Source organism: Mytilus galloprovincialis, chromosome 11 (assembly GCF_965363235.1).
Source record: "Mytilus galloprovincialis chromosome 11, xbMytGall1.hap1.1, whole genome shotgun sequence".
Lineage (NCBI taxonomy): Eukaryota > Metazoa > Mollusca > Bivalvia > Mytilida > Mytilidae > Mytilus > Mytilus galloprovincialis.
In genome coordinates, this window is record NC_134848.1 from 20,138,665 (window position 1) to 20,147,653 (window position 8,989).

Here is an 8,989-nt window from a genome sequence, read left to right on the forward strand (position 1 = left end):
AATTGATACATAATCATTGATCGATCTATACAAACCCGTGTATTTAAAACATAAACTCTCCGTCGGTTATCAAGTGGGCGACATTTCATGGTTTTCTCGACTTTAACATGATCAATTGAAACTAGAGTCCCGCTAATCTATATTGTTGACGTGGTACTGATGGATGAAGGAGGAATACAGTGTTTATTGAACCCATGACTCATTCAGTGGGTGACCTGGTACTGATGGATGAAGGAGGAATACAGTGTTTATTGAACCCATGACTCATTGAGTGGGTCGTTGACCTGGTACTGATGGATGAAGGAGGAATACAGTGTTTATTGAACCCATGACTCATTGAGTGGGTCGTTGACCTGGTTCTGATGGATGAAGGAGGAATACAGTGTTTATTGAACCCATGACTCATTGAGTGGGTCGTTGACCTGGTACTGATGAATGAAGGAGGAATACAGTGTTTATTGAACCCATGACTCATTGAGTGGGTCGTTGACCTGGTACTGATGGATGGAGGAGGAATACAGTGTTTATTGAACCCATGACACATTGAGTGGGTGACCTGGTACTGATGGATGAAGGAGGAAATACAGTGTTATTGAACCCATGACTCATTGAGGAGATCGTTGACCTGGTACTGATGGATGAAGGAGGAATACAGTGTTTATTGAACCCATGACACATTGAGTGGATCGTTGACCTGGTACTGATGGATGAAGGAGGAAATACAGTGTTATTGAACCCATGACTCATTGAGTGGATCGTTGACCTGGTACTGATGGATGAAGGAGGAATACAGTGTTTATTGAACCCATGACTCATTGAGTGGGTGACCTGGTACTGATGGATGAAGGAGGAATACAGTGTTTATTGAACCCATGACTCACTGAGTGGATCGTTGACCTGGTACTGATGGATGGAGGAAGAATAGTGTTTATTGAACCCATGACACATTGAGTGGGTGACCTGGTACTGATGGATGAAGGAGAAATACAGTGTTTATTGAACCCATGACTCATTGAGTGGATCGTTGACCTTTTACTGATGGATGAAGGAGGAATACAGTGTTTATTGAACCCATGACACATTGAGTGGGTGACGTGGTACTGATGGATGAAGGAGGAATACAGTGTTTATTGAACCCATGACTCATTGAGTGGATCTTTGACCTGGTACTGATGGATGGAGGAGGAATAGTGTTTATTGAACCCATGACTTATTGAGTTGGTGACCTGGTACTGATGGATGAAGGAGGAATACAGTGTTTATTGAACCCATGACTCATTGAGTGGGTCGTTGACCTGGTACTGATGGATGAAGGAGGAAATACAGTGTTATTGAACCCATGACTCATTGAGTGGATCGTTGACCTGGTACTGATGGATGGAGGAGGAATACAGTGTTTATTGAACCCATGACTCATTGATCATGAATGGATCGTTGACCTGGTACTGATGGATGAAGGAGGAATACAGTGTTTATTGAACCCATGACTCATTCATCATGAGTGGATCGTTGACCTGGTACTGACGGATGAAGGAGGAATTACAGTGGTTATTGAACCCATGACTCATTGAGTGGGTGACCTGTTACTGATGGATGAAGGAGGAATAGTGTTTATTGAACCCATGACTCATTGATCATGAGTGGATCGTTGCCCTGGTAGTGATGGATGGAGGAGGAATACAGTGTTTATTAAACCCATGACTCATTGATCATGAGTGGATCGTTGACCTGGTACTCATGGATGGAGGAGGAATACAGTGTTTATTGAACCCATGACTCATTCATCATGCGTGGATCGTTGACCTGGTACTGATGGATGGAGGAGGAATACAGTGTTTATTGAACCCATGACTCATTCATCATGAGTGGATCGTTGACTTGGTACTGATGGATGGAGGAGAAATACAGTGTTTATTGAACCCATGACTCATTCATCATGAGGGGATCGTTGACCTGGTACTGATGGATGAAGGAGGAAATACAGTGTTATTGAACCCATGACACATTAATTGGGTGACCTGGTACTGATGGATGAAGGAGGAATACAGTGTTTATTGAACCCATGACTCATTGAGTGGATCGTTGACCTGGTACTGGTGGATGAAGGAGGAAATACAGTGTTATTGAACCCATGACTCATTGAGTGGATCGTTGACCTGGTACTGATGGATGAAGGAGGAAATACAGTGTTATTGAACCCATGACACATTGAGTGGATCGTTGACCTGGTACTGATGGATGGAGGAGGAATACGGTGTTTATTGAACCCAAGACTCATTGATCATGAGTGGATCGTTGACCTGGTACTGATGGATGAAGGAGGAATACAGTGTTTATTGAACCCATGACTCATTGAGTGGGTCGTTGACCTGGTTCTGATGGATGAAGGAGGAAATACAGTGTTATTGAACCCATGACTCATTGAGTGGATCGTTGACCTGGTACTGATGGATGAAGGAGGAATACAGTGTTTATTGAACCCATGACTCATTGAGTGGGTCTGACCTGGTACTGATGGATGAAGGAGGAAATACAGTGTTCATTGAACCCATGACTCGTTGAGTGGGTGACCTGGTACTGATGGATGGAGGAAGAAATACAGTGTTATTGAACCCATGACTCATTGAGTGGGTCGTTGACCTGGTACTGATGGATGAAGGAGGAATACAGTGTTTATTGAACCCATGACTCATTGAGTGGATCGTTGACCTGGTACTGATGGATGAAGGAGGAATACAGTGTTTATTGAACCCATGACTCATTGAGTGGGTGGATACAGCACTAATAATTATCAAGCCAATACGTATATACAGTAGATATGATTCACGGTAAAAATTGTGCAGAGAGATGGAGAGAGAAAGACAGAAAGATATGATTAAAAAATATTGCAATTCGATTTTCATTACAATTCTTAAACTTTGGTTATCTTTCTTTGCATAACAAATACTTTATTTCCCTATCCAGCTAGTAATACTATATATATAGACCTCATGAATGTTCCTTTACCAGCAAGATACAAGCTTGCTAGTTTTGCCACAGCGGAACCAGAACCTTATATGATTTCCAATGTGCAGTTTCAATTTTGCGTGTCAAATTTCTATATCACCCATATCATAATAACAGTTCTATATGCCAAAGTCTTCTGATGAATGTGGTTTGTACAAACATGCATTTTTACCAATTATATCATCAACCTTAAATAATATATATATACAGGGATGATTCCAGGTGTTTTCAAATGGGTCCCTTGAATATCAAATTGGGAATTTTTATCCCAATTGGGAATTTTTTATGCATAGATCTAAGACGAAATAATATCATTTTCCTGTAAAAACGGAAAATGAATATTAAGTTAATTTCACCTGTACACTGATTGAAGAAATTATTGGATTCAGACCAGGGAAGTTGTAATACATGAATATCATTGCATATGATGCACTATCATCTTAACTTTGGTAAACGAGGCCTATAATTACAAAAACATATCATTATGTACCACACGTACCAGCTAACATAAACCTATGGCTAGCTGTTTAGCTATTTATTCGAATTTCAAATTATCTCATAATATATAAGATATCTTATGTAATATATAAGATATCTCATATAATATATAAGATTTATTTAAGATATCTTAAAGTATATGAAATATCTTATAAATATGTATGTTATGTATAAGATATCTTATCTATACTATTAAACGAGAAGACCTCATTTTGTGTGTCGCTTCTCTTCCTTCCACACTAAATTAATCATCATGCCTCTGTGTCCTATAGGTACCATATATTGTCGCATTTGTCATCCATTCTTATGACTATTCAGTTTGGGTTATTTTTGGAGAAAATCGAAAAAAACTGCGTCCGGATATTTTTCCGCCATTAGACGAAATTTTAAGTCAGACTAGACATCCGGTTTGCGTTTTTTCTGTACTATGTACATACCAAAGACAATGAATAAGGTGTATTTGCTATATCTGCTTTGGAACCTTTTCTGAAATTCTTCAGTCATGAAATCTTTTTAAAAAATTCATCGGGTCGCTGAGTATATTAAATAGAGAGAGTCTATATAATATATCAATGACCGCCGTGGATTGATTAGGTAACTGAGAATTGAAAGTAAAAAGCAAACACTGTATTTATAGTAATGTATGTTCATAACATACTAAACGTATGCTCATATTGAAATAAATAGAAAACAAAATTTGACTTTTTGAGAAATATAAGACTTCCGCTGCCTTTGGCCTGTCACAGTTTTGAAATTAAATATAATTTGCATAAGTACGTGGGACAGAACAATTATTTTTTGCGTTTTTCTGTATCCTATGATCATACATATACTATATATAAAGTGTATTTGCTATTATTATATATTATCAATTCCAATAGTTTTCCAGTGGCGGATCCAGGGGGGGGGGGGGGGGTTCCAGGGGTTGGAACCCCCCTTTTTTTTGGACGATCAATGCATTTGAATAGAAACATATAGTTGGAACCCCCCCTTTTTAAAATGGCTGGATCCGCCAGTGTTTTCTATCCACGGCGGTCACTGAAATATTTCTGTATACTACATACATATATACTATGAATAAAGTGTATAAATTTGCTATAATTTACTATAAATTCCAATAGTTTACTGGGGTGACTTTTAATATATCAGTGACCGTTTTATATAGTAATTATAGTATATATATATATAATGTATGTTCATAGTATACAGAAAAACAGAAAGAATAAAAATCGGTATTTGGATAAAAGGGGGAGGGCAAAAGAAAAATGTGCGCAGTCCCCAAGTACCTTTGACTTTTGATACCTCTCCTGGCATTCTCCAGTTATAATTAATTTTACAGTTTACATACGCTCTATTTCCCCGTGATTTCGCGGGTGTGTTCTAGTATAATTTATTGTATATCATATTAAGAAAATTAAATGAAATATCTTATAATTCATATACGATATCTCTAATAATATGTCTTATAGTATATAAGATATCATAAATAATATCTTGTATAAGATATCTTATATAAAATAGATATCTTATATAATATAGAAGATATCTAATATCGATTCTAAAATATATATCTTACATATACTTTATATAAGATATCTTACAAATATACTTTATATAAGATATCTTGTATAGTTTATAAGATATCTTATATAGTTTATAAGATATCTGATAAAGAAAATTATATGAGATATCTTATAAACTATAAGATATGTCTCATATATTATTTGAGATATCTCGTGAACTATTTAAGATATCTTATAAACTTTATACAACTTCAAACTATATCAAATATCTAATGAACTATTATGTAAGATATCTTATAAAGTTTATGAGATATCTTGAAGTTAGATTAAATAGCAAAACAGCTTACAACATGTACAATATTAACCAGTGAAAAAAATCATCCATTGGGTATTTTTTCAACAGATCATCTTTATAAACTTACATGATTTTAAATGTATTTCAAATAGAACTGGCCAATTGTCGAATTCAGAAAAGCAATTACAAAAGTATATATAGATACTTAATTGATTAGATATTTAAAGCAATTGAACCAGTAAATTTAAAATTATTTGGATCATTTTCATATCTTTTGCTTTTGAAACAGTTCGATAATGATGACATCGTATTTCAGGGGGGGGGGGGGGTCTCATTTCATGAATGGCCTATCATCAACATTATTTTCAAAAATGCTCAAACTTTTGTCTTTTGCAGAAAAAAGAGCAAAATATAAAATAATTTCTTTGACAAAACAAGTTTTAATCAAATTACATAACCGGCTCTGCTGGGTGATCTGCTTTTACCATTAAAATTCATTCATCAATGTTATATCGAAATTTGCATTTGCTCTTTGCCGAGGTCTGTTTTGACACCCATTTTGATAAAAAGCATATTTTTGATCAACCTGCTGAGCGATCTACTTTTACGAGACCAAATACTCCCATAACATTTTAACTTCAATTGAATCCTAAAATTGTTTACCTCATGTTGACATAATAAAATCGTTGTTAATAAAATGCGATCTTATTCAGCATTCTTATCCGGATTTTACTACGTTTTGACGACCATCTATGAAAAATTATAGTTGCCGTAATCAGTGAAGGAAACTTTTCCGGAAATGCCGATTTTTGTTTTATTTTCCTGAATTGGGAATTTATATTTACAAACATTTTTTTTGGGGCCGCTGGTCGATTAAAGGGCCGTTAAGCGGCCCTAAACTATATAATGGAATCATCCCTGAATATAATAGGGAAATATTCTATCAACAACCGGTATTCTTAGCGTAACAAAAACTACCATTTTCATTCGTTGCTGGTATTCTTAGTGTAACAAAGCTACCTTTTTCATTCTTTGCTGGTATTCTTAGTGTAATGAAGCCAACTTTTTCATTCTTTGCTAGTATTCTTAGGGTAACAAAGCTACCTGTTTCGTTCTTTGCTGGTAAAATAGTGCAACAAGGCTACCCTTTTCATTCTTTGCATTAGTGTTCGCCACGTTTTTTAATACTTTCTCATTGTATTTTCCGATAAGATTTTTTTTAATAATTTCTGTCCAATATCTTAGACGGGTTTGTGGTTAAGTTTTAAAATATTCTAAAACCCCAGTGTCATATATGTCTCTGATGTAAAGACTGAATTCAATCTAACATGTTAGAACTTTTGCAATGGCAAATATTGATTAAAGTATCAGTGTGTTTTGTTTGGCTGCAGTCAGATTGGTATGTATATTCTCTCTTTGTTTCTGATCACATTTGAAGCAATTGTTTTACCATTCTTCGAAAATCTACATTTTATGTTTATCTGTTGAACATCTTAGACTGTCGGTTTCATTTGCCACGCATGGATCTGCCTACCCTTCTTTAACAACTAGCGTTTTTTTGTGGGGTGTGTCACGGCGTTGCTCAGTCTTTAGTTTTCCATGTTATGGTTTGTAGTTACATTTTATTCAGGTTCCGTTTTATTGTGTTGTTGTGTCACGGAATAGAAGTTCCTACATAATATAAGTTCCAAATGGAAAGAATATTCTGGAATATTATTTCCACTGGAATAGATATTACAGAAAATGTTCCTAACGGAATAAATGGCATAGAATATTTGTTCCAACAGGAACAGATATTATGACATTGTTTATAACAAAGTTTCCATTTGAACTTTTGTTACGTGGATCAAATATACGTTGACAGTTGTCAGTTTATTTTCTACTCTGAGTGTGAATGTTCCTTTGGCATCAGTTTTTGTCTACTTAGTAGCTAGCATTTGAAAGCAAGGTATTATTCATAAAGTTTAAATAATGTGGCAGTCTTAGATGTGAGACCAATGATACATTATTTATTAGAATAAGAATAAGAATAGTTTTATTTGTCAATCAAGACGCCCATAAAGAGCAGCATAATTAATACAAATTACAATTACAAATAAAATACATATGATTAGCATTGATTTTGTTGATTACAGTTGTGAAAAAAAACAAAACATTTGTTATGATCTGTAAAGACTATCATATATATCCTATATAATGAAATATGGAATTGAATTATTATAATATTATTATCATAGATTGATGATATTAAAGTCGTTTTAAACTATATTATTTAATTATAAATCAGCAAAAAATACTCAGACATATATCATGACGGCAGCAGTCCTTTTGCGCCAATTACTGTTTTTCAAGGTTATCATTTTCGCCAAATTTTGTTTTTCAAATGTATCAATTGCGCCAATATTCGGAACTCGTTTGCGACAATTTACCTGCACAGATATCTATGATTAATATATATTTATTCTTATTTTTGACTTACAAAGTATCATATGTTCGGAGTATTTCACTATGAAGATGAGCATCTGTAGAGTAATGACTTAAAATGTATTAGACAGTCAATGTACAGAGAGAGAATAAAATTTATTGTATTGCTGAATATTTGATAAAGATGTGGCAATAGAGAAGAAAATAGAAGCTTTTCAAGCTAATAATGTTTTAGCAACATATATTATATTGATGACACAGTGCTTTGTTTCTTACATGCGTATTGACGCGTATGGGCATTAATATTATTAGGAGTTATTACGAACTGTTTTATGCATTCCATCCTTCAATGTTTGTGTTTTTGGACAATAAAGTGAAGTTACAAGCTACTGCATAAATTAAATAGGTTACATCCATGCAGCAGCAGTAAGAAGAAGATATGTTTTAGAAAAGTAAACATTTGCCGTTTAAACAGCCGGTTCCAATTCCGAATAAAGGAAGAGGGAAGTCATTTTTCTTCTAATTGGCGCAATCTTATGTTTTTTTTTTGGCGCAAATGATACCATGTAATTTTAAAACATGAAGCGCAAACGTAGCATTGGAGAAAAAAAAATGAGGCGAAAAAGGACGCATTTTTGGCGCAAACGGATATCTCCCATCATGACCAGATAAAAACATGCATGTTTATATAAGGGTAGTAATGCCCTTTATACCGTCAGACGCTAAACGGCCATGTTCGGCGTCAAAGTCTCCTTCTTAATTGTGATTTTTATTGTGAGGTCTTAAATAATCATTGACGGATCCAGGGTGGGATGGGTTCCGGGGTTGGAATCCCCCCTTTTTTTTGCCGATCAATGCATTTGAATGGGGACATATAGTTGAAACCCCCCTTTTGTCCTGGGTTTGGACCCCCCTTTTTAAAATGGCTGGATAATTATCGTTAACTTTATATTTGGAAACAAATAAACGTGATTCCTCAAATCAGTTGATCTTTTTACGCCCGTCTTTAAGAAAGTGTACATTTTATCGTCATGCACAAAAAACGTGCGGATCCAGCCAGTTTAAAAGGGGGTCCCAACCCAGGACAAAAAAGAGAGGTCCAAGTATATGTCCCCATTTAAATGCATTGACATTGATCGTCAAAAAGGGGGAGGGGGTTCACACCCCACCCCACCCCCTTGGATCCGACACTGAAAAAGTAACGTCATTTGGAAAGAATGTTTACCGTGATTCGTTCTCATAT